This window comes from Neofelis nebulosa, chromosome 1 (assembly GCF_028018385.1).
Source record: "Neofelis nebulosa isolate mNeoNeb1 chromosome 1, mNeoNeb1.pri, whole genome shotgun sequence".
NCBI lineage: Eukaryota > Metazoa > Chordata > Mammalia > Carnivora > Felidae > Neofelis > Neofelis nebulosa.
Window position 1 is genome coordinate 188,702,573 of NC_080782.1, and position 16,620 is coordinate 188,719,192.

Consider the following 16,620-nt stretch of genomic DNA (forward strand, 5'->3'; position numbering starts at 1 on the left):
TAGATCTTCTTTTTCCCTGACAAAATTTTATATATCACCCTCTATTTTTCACAAATATATTAGTCACATTATACACCCTCTGTTTTCACAAATATATTAATCACATTATAATTTAAAAAATTTTTTAACATTTATTTACTTTTGAGAGACAGAGACAGAGCATGAGCAGGGGAGGGACAGAGAGAGAGGGAGACAGAATCTGAAGCAGGCTCCAGGCTCCCAGCCATCAGCACAGAGCCTGGATGTGGGCTCGAACTCACAAAGTGCAAGATCTTGACCTGAGCCTAGGTCGGACGCTTAACCGACTGAACCATCCAGGCGCCCCTCACATTATAATTTTTAATCCATTTTGATAACTCAGGAATCTAGGCTTTTATGAATCAATTTCAAGTGTTACTGTTTTTCAATTGGTCTAGTTTATTGGTCTGCTCATTTTTTGAGAAATTATCTGAAATAGTGTATGAAAGTTGTAGAGTCTACAAACTCTAGAGTCTCCTCCAACAGGTCATATTTAATTATCAGAAAGAGAATGAAATTAGATTCAGTACACGATCCAAACAAAAGTTTTCAGAGCTTTTTGGGTCTCTTTCTTGTGTGTTCTTAACTGTGTAAATTAGCCAATTAGAGACTTAATTGAAAGAAGGAAATGTTAATCTATACTCTTCCTTCTTCATAGTTCTGAAAGTCCAATTTTTATCTCCTTACAACCAAAATTTCTGATGGTTTCACTGAACTATTCAGCATTTTAACAGCAGCTGCTTTCTGTTTGTATAGCCTAGGCATCTGGAAACACATTAACAATTAAAGTGTTGCAAAATGTCAAACCCATTTCTCACTGGGAATTTAGCCCTTCAAGTCTGACTGCCTTGGCTGGCCTGAAATCCAATTCTCTTCTCTCCTGCCCTATTGCCTACTAAAATTTCATAGATTCCTTCGGTTTCTGCTGGGATATGTAGTCTTTCTCCCCAGGCTGCATGCATATTAGCAAATGTCTTGATGGAAAAGCAGAGGAAAGTGCCAGATTCACCATAATGATGTTTTCATCTCCCTTGGATCCTGGTATCTCCAATCCCAGCTAACTATTTATCCACTCATATGGTGATGGACACTTAGGTTGTTTCCATACTTTGGTTATTATGTATAATGCTTTAGAGAGTTCAGATATCTCTTCCATACTGTGTTTTCATTTCCTTTGGATATGTAATTAGAGTGGATTGCTGTATCATATGACAGTTCTATTTTTAATTCTTTGAAGAACCTCCATAGAGTTTTCCATACTGGCTACACTTACATTCCACCAACAGTTCCCGTTTCTCCACAGCCTCACCAACACTTGTTATTTCTTGTCTTTTTGATACTAGTCATTCTGACTGGTGTCAGGTAATATCCTATTGTGTTTTTCATTTTTATTTCCCTGATGATTAGTGATCTTGAACATTTTTTCATGTGTCTATTAGCCATCTACATGTCTTCTTTGGAAAAGTGTCTATTCAAGTCTTCTGCCCATTTTTAAATAATTTATGTTGTTTGAGTTCTTCATACATTTTGGATATTAACCCCTTATTGTATATATTATTTGTAAATATCTTCTTCCATTAAGTAAGTTGCTTTAACTTTTATTGATAGTTTCCTTCAGTGTGCAAAAGCTTTTTAGTTTGATATAGTCCCAATTGTTTATTTTTGCTTTTGTTTCTCTTGCCTGATGAGTCAGATCCAGGAAATTATTGCAAAGGCCAATGTCTAAGAATTTAGTACCTAAGTTTTCTGTTGGAGTTTTAAAATTTCAGGTCTTACACTTAGGTCTTAAATCTATTTTGAGTTTATTTTTGCGTATAGCAAAGGAAAGTGGTCCAGTTTCATTGTTTTGCATGAGGCTTTCCAGTTTTCCCAGACAATTTTTTGAAGACACTTTACTTCTTCGTTGCATATTTTTCCCTTTTGGGGGCGGGTAGATTAATTGACCATGTAAGCATGGGCTTATTTCTGGGCTCCCTATTTTGTTCCATTGATCTCTGTGTCTATTTTATGCAAGTACTATACTGTGATTATTAAAACTTTGTAGTATAGTTTGAAATCTGGGATTATTAAAGCTTAGCTTTGTTCTTCTTTGTCAAGATTGCTTTGGTATGCTCTTTCTATTTCTTGAAGTATAAACGGATTAAAAATGAATAGGCTATGAGAAAACAAGATAATCATGATTTTATTAAATCAAAATTCTGTCCATTTAATTTTATACAAACAGAGTAAAATCAAATTATCTCATGCTTCCGTGCACATGTTTTTCTATTAATATTTATATTTTGCTATGTTTTGTTTTTTGTAAATCCTACAGGGAGAGAATGTAGAGGGAGAGAACAGAAGATAGAGAACAAAATATTCTTTTTCTATTTACCAAAGACATTTAAGAGTTATATATATATATATATATATATATATATATATATATATTATTTCATGTAAATGTTTGTAACACAATGTGTCAGTTACTATTAACGCTCCCTTTTTATAAAGAAGAAAATGAAGACAGAAAGGTTAAATGTCAGTTCTCCAACATGACACAGAAGTGGCAAAAATTAAACTTTAATCCACTTCATGACCCTCTACATTTTAAAAAAAATTTATTTATTTAGAGAGAGAGAGTGCAATCAAAGGAGGGGCAGAGAGAGAGAATCTCAACCATGTTCTGCAATGTCAGCACAGAGCCTGATGCAGGGCTTGAACCCACAAATCGTGAAATTGTGACCTGAGACGAAATTAAGAGTCAGATGCTTAACTGACTGAACCACCCAGGCACCCCAAACCTCTACATTTTTATATCATTAGCTGTAATGTCATAATAATGCACAAACCTATAACTGCATGCACATACATACAGAGGGTTGTGAAACAAGAAAGATATGCACTTAACATATAACATATGCATAAAACCATTCTTGTTCAGTAAAAAATGTGAATTTTATCAAGGCACTATAAAAATTCTGCAATCACAGATATATTTTTTTATTGAAAATCTTTGCACCATGAAAGGTGAGAAAAATGCCTTCATGGATTTAGCAATACTGAAAAATCTGTAATCATGCTTTTCAAATATTTTTCTGTTAATTTGAATATCTCTTTTAAAAAAATTCGAATGCACATGCATGCTTTCTCTCAAAATAAATAAATATTTTTTAAAAAATTATTCCTTACTCCTGAAAGATATTACATATTTAAACATATTTTTAAAATCCATCAATATTCTAATTATCTTTTACAGGAACAAAAATAAATTACTTACATACATACTTACTACATAGTTTGGATATTTTGGGAAATAACAATTTTTAAATTTTCTAACATGAAACTTTAATGAAAATTTTAGAAATATCAATGTTTGTCTGTGTCCATACTGTTCTGAATTACCTATTATATGACAATGAGAGGAAAATATTTATAAAAGGATAATTCCATATTTCATCTTTAACATTGTCAGGAAATCAGCTGACCTGGGAGAGAGAGGTGAACTGCCAAGTTCAGAGTAGCCAATTAAAGAAAGAGTTAAAAAATAAAGAGTTAAGTCTTTAGTCAATTATTGAGATGGTATAACCAAGAGTCTAAAATCAGAAAAAGCACTGACCTTTCTTGTTCTATTTTGGGCCAGCACGGGTGTGGGGATGGGGAGGGTTATCTCACTATTGAGAAAGACCCAGTAAAAGGTTCTGGCAGGTTTTGGACCCAGCAGTGGGGGAAAGAGTGAGAAGGGAGAGCTAGGAATGGAAAAGTATTGGGTAGTTAGAGTGGGGAGAAGTATCTTCAAGGTTTCCCCCCAACGTCTCTCCCCTCCACCTCCTGGCACACACACATAAGGAGGCTTTAGCAGAGACAGCTGAAGACCTGGGCCCAACACTCGGATAAAGAGATCTAGGAATGAAGGCGCCAGAGCTAGGAGTGCAGACACGCAGAAAGCATGGTGGCCAGAGAATACAGTACACTGGCTGTGTGTGGAGCCAGGTGTGGGGTGGGCAGCTTTCCTAGAAGGACTGTCAGGTTAAGGACTGTCCTTTATAACTGCATGTGGCCAGACCTGAAAAACAGGCCTTAAACAGGCAGTTTTTCACCAGGAGCCAGACTCCTCAAATATATACCGACACATTGTATTTTTTTATTCACTGCATTTTTTATTCAGTGCCAAATATTTTAGTTATTTCAAGTCATAGAGATATAGTCCATACAGTCTGAAGTTGAACTGAATTTGTATTTCATTGTTGCTGTCATTATTTTCAGTGTACCGCAGACTCTGGTTTTATTAACAATGGGCTAATTCTATTTTATGCTTGTTGTGGGGCCTAACACCCCAGAGGATTTTTCTGTTTTTCTATTCCACAGTCAGCACTCTGTAGGTCCTGTATACATGCATTGCAGCGTATTCCTCAGAAGTAAAGTGTTATTTATTGCTTTGTGGCTTGTTGCAAGACTCAAAGAAGAGGCAGGAGGTTCTCTGATATACTGGCGTTGCCTTAGTCTCAAGCATGGTCTATGTTCCTGGGACCCGCGGGTAGAGTTTTCTCAGTACACCTACGCCTTCCTTCCCCTTTCCTCCCATGGCAGTAAGTCTCTGCCTTGTAGCTCTGGGTGGTCTTGAGCAGGAGGATGTTGCTAACTCTCTCATCATAGTAGCAGATCTCCACTTTGTATCAGTACAAGCTTCTAGACCTAGTGTGTCTTCTGTCTCTCCTCTAGAAGTATATGGCTTTTACTGCTTCTCCTTCCCAGGTGGCATTATACCTATATCTGGAATTAATAGCGGAGGAGTTCCCCCACCCCTCCCCCTGCCTCCATAAAAGACTGCTGTTTTTTGTTTCTGGGTATTTTATCAAATGCTATCAATGTAGTCCTTAATTTGGTTTTAAGTTAATTTTTGTATATAGTACTTTCTTCTTTGTTTTCATTATCTCTATGCCATTAGTTTTACGAAGACTATGGTACATGAGTATGATGATACTAGACCTTCTTTTTCTATAACCCTGTTTTGGGGCATTTGGTAATATGTCCTTGAATGATTTCCCCATCAGAGTAAATGGACAGACATGCACACTATTCCACTGTGGCGCTTCATTGTAGTTCATAGCACAATGTACTATAAATCATTTAACTATTCTCATATTGACAGAGATATAGTTTTCCATTTTTTATGCTATTATAATATTGAAGGAAGCATTTTTGCACATACATCTTTGTACATGTGAGGCAATTTTACTACAGAATACATACTATCATAAGATAGTGGGTACAATATGATGAATGATTTCACTTAAAGGATTACAACAGAATCTTTTTATAGTGAATGTATAATTATTTTCAAGTATTTCCTTTCATAAGCTATATGGCATCTAAGGAAATCTACATTTATTCAAAAGAAGTTAACTTAGGTTGCTAATTTAAAAATGCTTAGATTTTTTATAGCTCTATAAGTTTACTGAAAGTGACATAAAAAATGAAAGAAATCACTCATCAGTAACTTCAATACAATTCCAAACAGAAGTGCTTTGCATGATTTTATAATCCAGAATTAATAATAATTTAATATTAAAAAGTGAAATTCTTCTATATGCATTTTAAATTTAAAATTATATTAAAGTTTATAAATATAAACAACTCAACATGACCCTTTTTATTTCAAAGATTGGATAATGTTTTATCATTTTCAGCAATGATTGTCTTTTGCTTATTTATCTTGTGCTTTCCCATGCATAATAAATAAATGCATTTGGGCTAGAGGAGTAAATGTTAGTTAGTAAACCATTCTGTATTAGGGTTCTCCAGACAAATAGAGCCAATAGAATATATAGAAAGAACATATGTAGATATATATAAGAGGAAATTTACTGTAGAAGTTGGCTCACACAGTAATGGAAGCCCAGAAGTACCACAATTTTCTGTCTGCAAGCTAGAGAATCAGGAAAGACAGTGTATTTCTGTCCAGAGACCAAAGACCAGAGAATAAAGGGGCATATGTGTTGTGGTCTGAGTCTAACCACCCAAGGAGTCTGATCACCTGAAAAACAGGAGCCCTGATATTCAAGGACAGGAGAAAATGGATGTCTCAATTCAACAAGAGAGAACAAATTTACCCTTCCTCCACCTTTTTATTCTATTTAGGTCCTCAACAGATCAGATAATGACCATCTACATTGGTGAAGTTAAACTTCTTTATCCAGTCTGTTGATTCAATGTTAATCTCTTCCAGAGGCATCCTCACAGACACATCTAGAAATAATGTTGCACCTGCTATTTGGGTAACTCTTATCAAAACCAAGTTGACATATAAAATTAACCATTACACATTCTTTGTTATGAATGCCCAGAATAGAATTATCAAGAATAAGAATAAGAACATAATTATCCATCCATAATTAAACTACATGACACTTAGACAATAAGTATAATTTTGGATCTCAGGAAAATTGGTAAAACTTGGCATAGCCTTGGCAAAATTGGTAAACCTTGACATTCTGACAGGTGTGAGATATTTCATACAGACTTCATTTTAAAAACAATTTTAGACTTACAGAAAAAATTGAGACAATAGTTCCCACATACCTCATACCCAATTTGCCCTATAATTAATATCTTACATTAGTATACATTTGTTAAAATTCATGAACAAATGTTGATATACTGCTATTAAATAAACCCCATAAATGCTTAGATTTCCTTAGTTATTACCTAATGTCCTTTTTCTGTTCTAGAATCTCATCCAGGATACCAAATTACATCTACATTTGTTTTCTTAAGCTCCTCTTGGATGTGATATTTTCACAGACCTAGCTTGTTTGTGAGTCATTGACAGTTTTAAAGGGATACTGCTCAGGTACTTTGTAGAATTTACAATCCTAGAATTTGCTTGATATTTTTCCCATAATAAGATTGGGTTTATAGATCACTAAGAGGAAGATCACAGATGGAAAGTGCCATTTTCATCGTATCTTTCAAGTGTACATATTAGCAACATAATGACAGTTGATTTGGCAATGAATCACGGGGCTGAGGTAGTATTTACCAGGTTTCTTTACTGTAAAGGTCTCGTCCTCCTTACCCACTTCTATATTGTACACTTTTGAAGTAAGTCACTTGCGCAGTCCACACGTGTGGAACAGATAATTATGCTCCCTGTCTTTGAGAGGGCAGGATCTGCATAAACTATTTGAAATTATTCTGCATGGGGGCTTTGTGTTTGCCTTCCCTCATTTTAACTTACTGAATTAGCTATTTATATCTGTATGGACTTCATGTTTGTTTTATACTCTGGGTTCTAATTCAATAGTATTATTTTTGATGTTCACAAAAACGATTTTATTAACCTAGTAAAATGAAGACCCAGTCCTTTTGCAACCCTAACCCTATCAAAAGAATGGGGTCAGGAAGGGAGAAACCTGATACAGAAATGTCCCTTGTCCCTCAACATAGAAGGCTGGAGGGAGGAAAACGTGCAGTGCAAACAGTTCACTAGAGGTAAGAGAAGGGAAATGTTAGGCTGGAGTGGTAGCTGAAAAGGAAGAGCAAGAAGGAGAGTGTGGGGCCTTGCTGAAGACCCTGGAAAGACAAGGGGTAGGGGGATGGGAGCCAAAGGAGATGGAAAAAGTAGGTCTCATGGATAGGAATTTGTTTCACTTGATCTTTGGTCAGTCAATTTAGCTGGGGCAGCACACAGTGCTAGATACAACAAACTACCATCACTGTTCCCAAGGCTAAAACCAGCAACCCCACAGTCCCTGTGAGAGGAATGAGGTAATAGGCCAAGGGAGAGCTATTTTCTGGAACCAGAAGCATCTTAAACACCTTTTGGTGGACCAAGAGTACACACCCATCCCGTAGCTCCTCTCTCCAATAATCACAAATGAATACACATATGCTGTGGGATTGCATCTTCCGAAGTCCATTGGAATTCACTTTGTGTACCACAGGTACACCATACCCAGCCTTCTGAGCATGTAGGACTTGGAAGCCAAAGTTGTAGTTAAATCTTCAAAACAGTGGAATAAAGACTAACTAGTTGCCTGGGGCTGGAGATATTGGGGCAATGGGGCTGCAAACATTGGCTTGGTGAACCTCCACAAGGAACCCTTGAAGTCATTCTTGACTCAAAGTAGCCCCTAAGAGCTTTCTCTTGATTCTTTACCATGGAAACTTTGTAGAATATTGGGAGATAAAACCCATAAAATTGTGGAGGCCTTCTAAGACTATGGCCTCAGGAATTTTCTCTTTCACACTAGTCTATATACTGCCTCCAACAATTTGCCAAAGTTATATTTAAGTGTCCTATCAGATCCGGTAGCTTCTGCTTTCATATGATGACTTTGGCTGTGATTCTCTGTGTCAGCCTCTCTCTCTCTCTCTCTCTCTCTCTCTCTCTCTCTCTCTCTCTTGATTTTCAGGTAGTGTTTTTCCCTCTGACTTCAGTTGTTTGATGAGTCTGTAAAAAGTCTTTGATTTTCACAGTATTCTTATTCTTGTTGTAAGGATAAGAGTGATGATTTACAAGCTCTTACATGTCAGAGTTGATACAGTAGTATCCCAAAGTCACTTTTCTCATTTCATTTGAGGCTCTAGTGTTTGTTCACAACTGTATATATATCATCAGTCTTCCTCGCAAACTTATAATAATACTCTGTTCCAGAATAAAATAGAACAATGCATATAAAATAGTATTATCTTCTGAATCTATATTTTCCGTAGTGTTACAGTGATCTTATAAAACCAGAGACAATCAGCTACTAGACATGCACATAGCGAGAAATACAGTGGCATCAAACTGAGGTCAGTTCTTGATACAAAAAAACAAAACAAAACAAAACAAAAAACCCTTAACATAGTAATGTGCTACAGTAAAATGAAAAAAGACCAACCTCAAAAAAAAAACTGGGTGCATTTATTTGATATATTTTGAAATATATATATCTGATAAAGAAATATAAGATGAATTTAGAATTTCTGTCATTTTGTCAAATTCTCAAGATAACAAAATATGATGACAAATAATAAAGTAGTTAAAATGAACAGTGCCAATCTATATTTTCTACTTCAAGTAGTTTCATCTTTTTAATTTGATGGCTTATCATTGATTTAAAATTTCAAAAAACGAATTAAAATGCAAACAATAACAATGTTTCTATTAAATTCAGTACATATTTATGTTATCTTTTTATCATGTTTCCAACATTATTTGTCAAGCTAACAATTAAGCACATGATGTTTTCCTTTCCCTATACTCATAATTTAACACTTAATTGAAGAATGATCACAGTTAATTTTAAAGCAAAAAAAAATCTCTGAATTGTCACAGGATTAATATATATAGTTGAATGTATATAGGAATACTAGGGGACAATAAGCTCAAAAGCTACCCGGATTTAATAAGCAGTATGTAAAAAATAGAAAATGGTGGAAAATTAGGTAAAATAAAGCATTCTTAAATCATCCAAAAAATGGCATCTGCAACTCAGCTTTAGGTAATTGCTAGCATAATTGCTTTTAAAGTGATGCCAAAAAAATCTAGATTTTTGGTTTTAAATGCTGGATCAATATTTTAACACAATATGAGCAAAATCAATTATATCTACTGGCTGAATTTGGATCCAAGCAAAAATTGTTTAACTCCAGAGCACAAAGCGCTAGCAATTCATGATAAATAATAAATTCTTAAGTTAAAAAAATAATATACATGTACATGAATGAAATATATAACTTTTTAAAAGACATGTTTTGGGGTCAGAAATAATTTGCAAGCCAAGAATCTGAAAAAGCTGTCACTCCCAACCATGGTAGACATTAAGGATGTTCTCTGATACCTCCTTTTCTTTGTGAGTATATTCTCCCAGACCTTTATACAGAAAAGGAGCCATACGAGTAGTTCCTGTCAGTGAAACGCCACTGGCAAATAGATATGTATATCATATGTAGTCTGAAAGCATGGAAGTTACAAAGTAAATCACCAGTCTCTGCCCCCTCCCATGCATAATTTAGAGGTAATATTCAGGTAATGGAGGAGCAAGACTGAAATAGTGTGGTTTGAGGCCCTGGAGATTTGCCAAAATCTGTAGAAGACTTAGGATGAGCAAGAAATTAACATATGTCTGTAAAGCCACTGATATTTTAAACTTATGTATTATTACAGCATAAACTACCCCTGTCTGAAAAATACAGCAACAAAGAAAACTATGATATTTGAAAGACAACTACCTAAATTCACCCACTCAACATTCTCTAACACACTAGTATTAAGAATGAAAGTGTAGATATTCATTAATACAGATTTTTCAGGTATCAAAAAGATGAAAGAATTTTATGAAAACAAATTTGGATGACACACAAGTCTGAAGCAAGAAATGAAGACAAATTTTGAAAATAATTTTTTAAAAGTCTTAAGTCTAAAAGACTTAACTGGTGAAGTATTTTTGAAATTAAAGGTGTCACTGATTTTTTTTTCAAAACTGATTGCCCATCACTCACGAACTCTTCCAGATAATAGAAATAGGACAAATATTTCTTAATTCTTATCATAAGCCATAATTAACTCAGAACAAAACTCAACAGGGCATTATAAGGAAGACAGATTTAAGACCAACATTTTTTTGACATGTAGATGCAAAAATTCTTATGAGGAATTATTAAATCAAATCCACTGATATATTACAGAGGATAATGCATTATAACCCAGTAAAATTTAATCTAGAAAGGCAAAAAGTATTTAATATTTGAAAATCACTCAAAATAATTCAATTGATTAATGGAGAAGGTGTAAACTAGGTATGATCGTGCACACATGCAGCATTGATAGACACAGAAAGAAATTACAACAGTAAACGCATTGACTTTAGATAAGTTTATATTAAAACACAGCAGACTTGAAATAAAAGGGAACTTTCTTAAAAAGATAAAGAATTCTATAAGAAAATGTATCATATCCAGTAGTGAAACACTTAACTTACGGTCCCTTCCTCAAGTCAAGAATAAGATTTGAATGTCACATTCCGGCACTCTTCTTCAACATTCCAGTATAGTTGAGTCCATGTAATAGAGCATGTATAAATAAACACAAAACATGAGACTTGGGAAGAAAGAAATAAACTTGCTTATTTACATAGGACAGTATTGTGTGCCTTCACTGTTCAAAAGAATATATATATAACACAATATAAATTAATAAGGGAATATAGCAGTCACTCCATAAAATATTAATACACAAAAATTAATTTTGTGTTTTTATGCTGTGCAAAGACAAATGAAAATTAAATTTAAATTACCACTCACACCAGCAAGAAAAACATCAAATTTATTGTAATAAATCTAATTAAAAATAATGAAAGTCTTCTTCAACTGAAAATTATAAAATATTATTGAGAAAAATAAAACAAGAGCTAAATAAATGGAGCAATATTCTAGAATCATGAATTGGCAAGCTCAATACTCTTAAAGTTGTCAATTTTCCCAAATAACTCTCAATATATCAGACTTTTTTTTAAAATTTCTTTAACGTTTATTTATTTTTGAGAGAGAGAGAGAGAGCATGAACGGGGGAGGAGCAGAGAGAGAGGGAGACACAGAATCGGAACCAGGCTCCAGGCTCTGAGCCATCAGCCCAGAGCCTGACACGGGGCTCGAACTCACGGACCGCGAGATCGTGACCTGAGCTGAAGTTGGACGCTCAACCGACTGAGCCACCCAGGCGCCCCTATATCAGACTCTTTAAACGTACATTAAGAAATTAAAAGCTGATTCTAAAATTCATATATAAATGCAAAGTTTGGACTAAGAACAGATAAAGTAATCTTAAGGGGAAAACAGCCTGGCTAAAGAAGTAATAATACAAAATATTAAGGCCTGTTATAAGTTGAGATAATTAAGACAGAAAGGCAATGGTGAGAGAACAGAAAAACTGAATAGTGGCACAGAATAGAAAGCCCAGACTTGCACATAAAGGGTCACTTGTTTATGTCAAAGAGAACACCTCACACAGTGGGGAAAGAATAGCCTTCAATAAATGATGCTGTCGCACCTGGAAAAGATATTTTATGATGCTTATATAGCTAGATGAATGGTTAATATAATCATAAATGTTAAAACAAAAGCTTATTAAAAAATCATAGGTGAACAAAGATTGAAGAAGACATACAGTGCCTATGTGTGGAGGGAGGGGGGATGGGTGCGTTTGTGTGTGTGTTTATGTGTAACACTATGTTAAAATTATGAAATTCTAGTCATCAAAAAACAACATTAAGAGAATAAATAGACAACTATCAGAATGGAACATGTATGTAAAATATATTCACATGTAATAAAGTACTTGATTCAGAAATATTCACAAAATTTTTATGAAAATTAGTTGAAAAAGGCAAAAAATGGCAATAGAAATATAATTTAAAACTTGACCAATTATATCACATAAGGGAATATATAAATAGCCAATAAAATACTCAACACCATTAGTCATCAAGGGTATACAAGTAAAAAGCAACAATATAGCATCACACACCCACCAAAATGGCTAAAATGACAAAAATAAAAAATGCCACGGTTTGAGCAACAGTTATTCTCATACAGCACTATTTGTAGAGAATTTAAATTAGTAAAATCATTTTTGAATTTTGTCAAGCAGAGTGCATGTTCTAAGACACAATGATTTTACTACTTCGTGTATACTCAAAAAGAATGTATAAATATGTTCATCAAAAGCCATGCACTAGAATGATAATGTCAGTACTACTCATAACAGCCTCCAGCTGAAAACAATCTAAATGTACAACAGATGGATGGATGGATATCATCACTATAAAATTCCAGCAAATGAAGTCAAAAACACATGAGAATATGCTAGTCAATTCTTTTTATCTGAATGCACAAATATAATTAACCTTTTTGAAGTCAGGATATTGGAAACTTTTAGGATATAAGTACTAACTGGAAGGAAGCAGCACAAGGACAGTTTCTGGGGTGCTGAAGAAGTTTTGTTGCTTAATTTGGGTACTTTGGGTACTAGTTATACAGTGTTTGGAGGTGGTCATCTATAGGCCTCTTTTATTTGTATACATCTTGCAGAGTATTTGAAGATTACAAGGCCTTGATCTCCCCTCACTCAAGACCATTTTTTTAGGATTGTTTATGCAACTGGCATTTCTGAGAGGTCATATTATGCCTGTCTCCACACAAAGAATACTTTTGCTCAATACTTGCCAAAAAAAACAACAGCAGTTAAGCTCGTAGCACTGTTGTGATGCAACACACTGCTCAAGCAGACTATATCTCTGGCTTTCCAGGTTAATGTGAAACTATGCTGGTACTCAGGCTGTTACTTTTTCAGGAGTAATGAAGTTATTTGTCTCTGACCCAGAGGGCTTGGATCTTCTGTCAGCATCCATGTGACCACAGCAGGCTGTCTTAACTTGTGAGTAGGGTAAAGTCAATCCCCCACAGTTTTGGTGGAGAGGATGGGACACTTAATAGAGACATGGATTTCTGGGAAAATGTCAATTAAGGATTTGAGGAAATCCTTGAGAACCAGTGATAGATAATCTTGACAAAATGATATGATTATTTGGCCAAGACATAGTTCTCCAATTTGGTGCCTGTTTTAAGGAGGAAAAAATACCAGGGGATAGGCTCAAAAGCAGCTCTCCTATAGCATGAGCACTAACTGGTCTACCAACCATATTGAAAAAACTAGCAATGAGACCCTTTCGGAGCTGAAGGAAGGCTCTACGACCTGCAACTATATTTACAGAGATACACATTTACAAGCTATATGACCATTACATTGACTAGTTCACCTGCAACATGCAAATATAAGGCATATAATGCTCAGTAAGAAGGAATGACAAGCCGGTAGTCTGCCTTTCTGGTCAGCCTCTCTTGTAGTTTCTCATGCCAACCTTAGATCCATGCTGCAATGAGAGTAAAACCTCTCAAAGTTGTCAACATGAGTCCTGACTGCTATCAGGGAGCTTTGGCTGGTTCAGAAGATTTTACTGAGAAAAGCAAACTACTGTAGAAAACAAAATATTAAGCATTGACTAGTATTAGCCTCTTACTGTCTCATTTTTTTTTTTTCTAATGCTGATGAGAATGACCTCTGTGTGTGAATTTTTGTCTGTGTGTATAATATATTTGTGTCTCCCAATCCTGGTGCCTCTCTTTACTTCTGAACTCTTCTCTAAGGAAAAATATGTATGCACTCTCCCTGTTTCCAATGGGGAGAGTGAAAGCCATGCATCACCACCATCAAGCATTCAGGGACTCCCAGGAAATGGATAAGGGACATAAATTTTTATGACCCTGGTGGCACCAAGTGCCCAAATTACTATCTTACCAGGTTTTTTAGGAGGAAAGGGCACCCAAATTCAACAGATGTAGCTCAGAAGGAACCCATAGTGAGGAAGGAAAGTTAAATTGTTGCTGTTTTGACCCCCTTAGCTAAGGGAATAAAACAGTTGATGTGCTACAGGCACATCCTATATATTCTCATCCTATATATTCAAAGGAGAATCTCCCATTCTCTCAGGGATGACTTACATAGTGATAATGAGACATAAATTACACTACAACCTTCCTTCCTATCCTCTCCCAGGTAGCCTGGGAGAAATGATAATCACAGGAGGAAAAAGACAATACTTTAGAAAATTAATTGCATCCTAAATACTCAAAAAAACCATTTCCCAAAACAAAGGTGTCACCTTTCTGATGTAACCACCAAGTATACTGCTTTTGAAACAGCTGAATGCATCCCACAGGCAGGTCTGTGAATCTCCAGCCTGATATCCACATTTGGCAGTGGTCACTTCAGACTCAACAAATGACAGTGCAAGAAGGGCCCTACAAGTCTTGATTGGCAAATGGAAATTGTGTTTTCAAGAGAGCAGCTGACTTGGTCTTGGCAGCATCTCAGATTTGCATTAAAAAGTGAAAGCAACCCCTTTGGGGGGAATCCTTATCTTTCACTTCACTGCCTTAAGCAAAACTTCTGGCTCAATGAGGCTTTCCACTCACAGAGATTTCCTTAAATGCCTGGGCCTGGTTCACTGGTTGTTCATCTATGTTAAAATATGATGGTGTGCATTGTACTGCTGTGGAAAACCATCTGTGCACAATCAGCACCCGCTATGTATAACCAAGGGCCAATATGGTCTCTTTTCTGAGTTGGCAGAACTCAGAAAATTGTTCATAGCCAGGCCATTAGAAACCTTGATGAACTTTGGGACATTGTTATTATCTCCTAAGCAGTTGCTTATGGTCTAATTGTTTGGTCTGCCATTTGGGAGACTATAGACTGGCGTATTAAAGACATTTCTCTTTGAAGCCATGAACTGTAGGGAAAGAAACTTCCCTGCCGCTAATAAGAAATTCTGGGTCGCAAATGTAGATGCCCATGGTAAAGATATGTTCTCTGATAGGACCATTTGGAATCAAGCCTCCCCCCATCTCCACCAAACTGATGAAATTCCTATTGGGAAAACCCCCGTAATCAAAATTACGTTTTTGTTTGGGGGCTACCGTGTTTGCTACCAGAACTATACTTCTTGTGTAGAAGCCTGGCAAAAACTTTCCTGCTTCAAAGCCATAATAGATTACACACTATTGTAATCATAAGACACCTGCACGTATTTAAGGAATTCCCATCAGTATTCTTCAACAACTCCACACATCTCTCCAATATGAGGTGACCCAATATGAGGTGACCCCATATTGGGGAAGCTCCTCAGAGTGATAACCGACTCATTACTTACGCACACTCTCCGGGAGTTTATTGCTATGATAGGGATCTTCCAATTAGAAAATGTAGTAAGAATTTTTTTCCCTGATGTTAGCTTACATCAGTGACACCACCTTGACCTTGGAAAGCATTCAGCTCAGCCTAATTCATTGCCCAGAGTGGTTATGAATGATAGAATTACCCTAGACTTCACCCTTGCAGGCCAAGGCAGAGTCAGTGCAATCAATAATAAATCCTGATGCATCTGAATTATTGCCTTGGGACAGATAGAAAGTCAAAACAAATATAAGGAGAAAGCCTCCTACTTTTCTAAGGTAGACTCAATGACTTACTTGATATTTTCCCCTTCTGGTTGGGCATGGATCCCGGAGGGCTTGATTGAGGAAAATACTGTATGTTGTTGATATAGGCTGAACATTTGTGTCTTCCCCAAATCCGTACATGTTGAAATCCTGTGTTACATGTGATAGCATGACGAAGGGGGACTCATAAATGAGATTAATAACCTTATGAAAGAGGTCTCAGAGATTCCCCATGCCTCTTGCCCCATATGAGGACACAAAGAGAAGATTGCAACCCAGAAGAGGGCCTTTACCTGACCATGCTGGCACCCTGCTCTTCGAATTCCAGCCTCCAGGACTGTGAGATACAAATTCTATTGTTTCTGAGCTACAGAGTCTATGGTATTTTGTTATAGCAGCCAGAATGGGCTAAGACAGTTGCCCCCATCTTAGTTATTAGAATCTTACTGATAGGAATCCTAGTTAAATGAGACAGATTGAAAGGATTTGATTTCAGCCTCAGTTTGTCACCTAAGATTGGTCAGATGTGAAAATGTTTTAGAGGTTAAGACAATGCATGACCCAGGGCGAATTGTG

At 35.9% G+C, this 16,620-nt stretch overlaps 1 pseudogene; it reads right to left on the reverse strand.

Annotated features, from left to right (window-relative positions):
* Positions 1 to 6,720: 6,720 nt before the first annotated feature.
* LOC131490240 (E3 ubiquitin-protein ligase RNF167-like) lies at positions 6,721 to 16,345 on the reverse strand (annotated as a pseudogene).
* Positions 16,346 to 16,620: the final 275 nt, after the last annotated feature.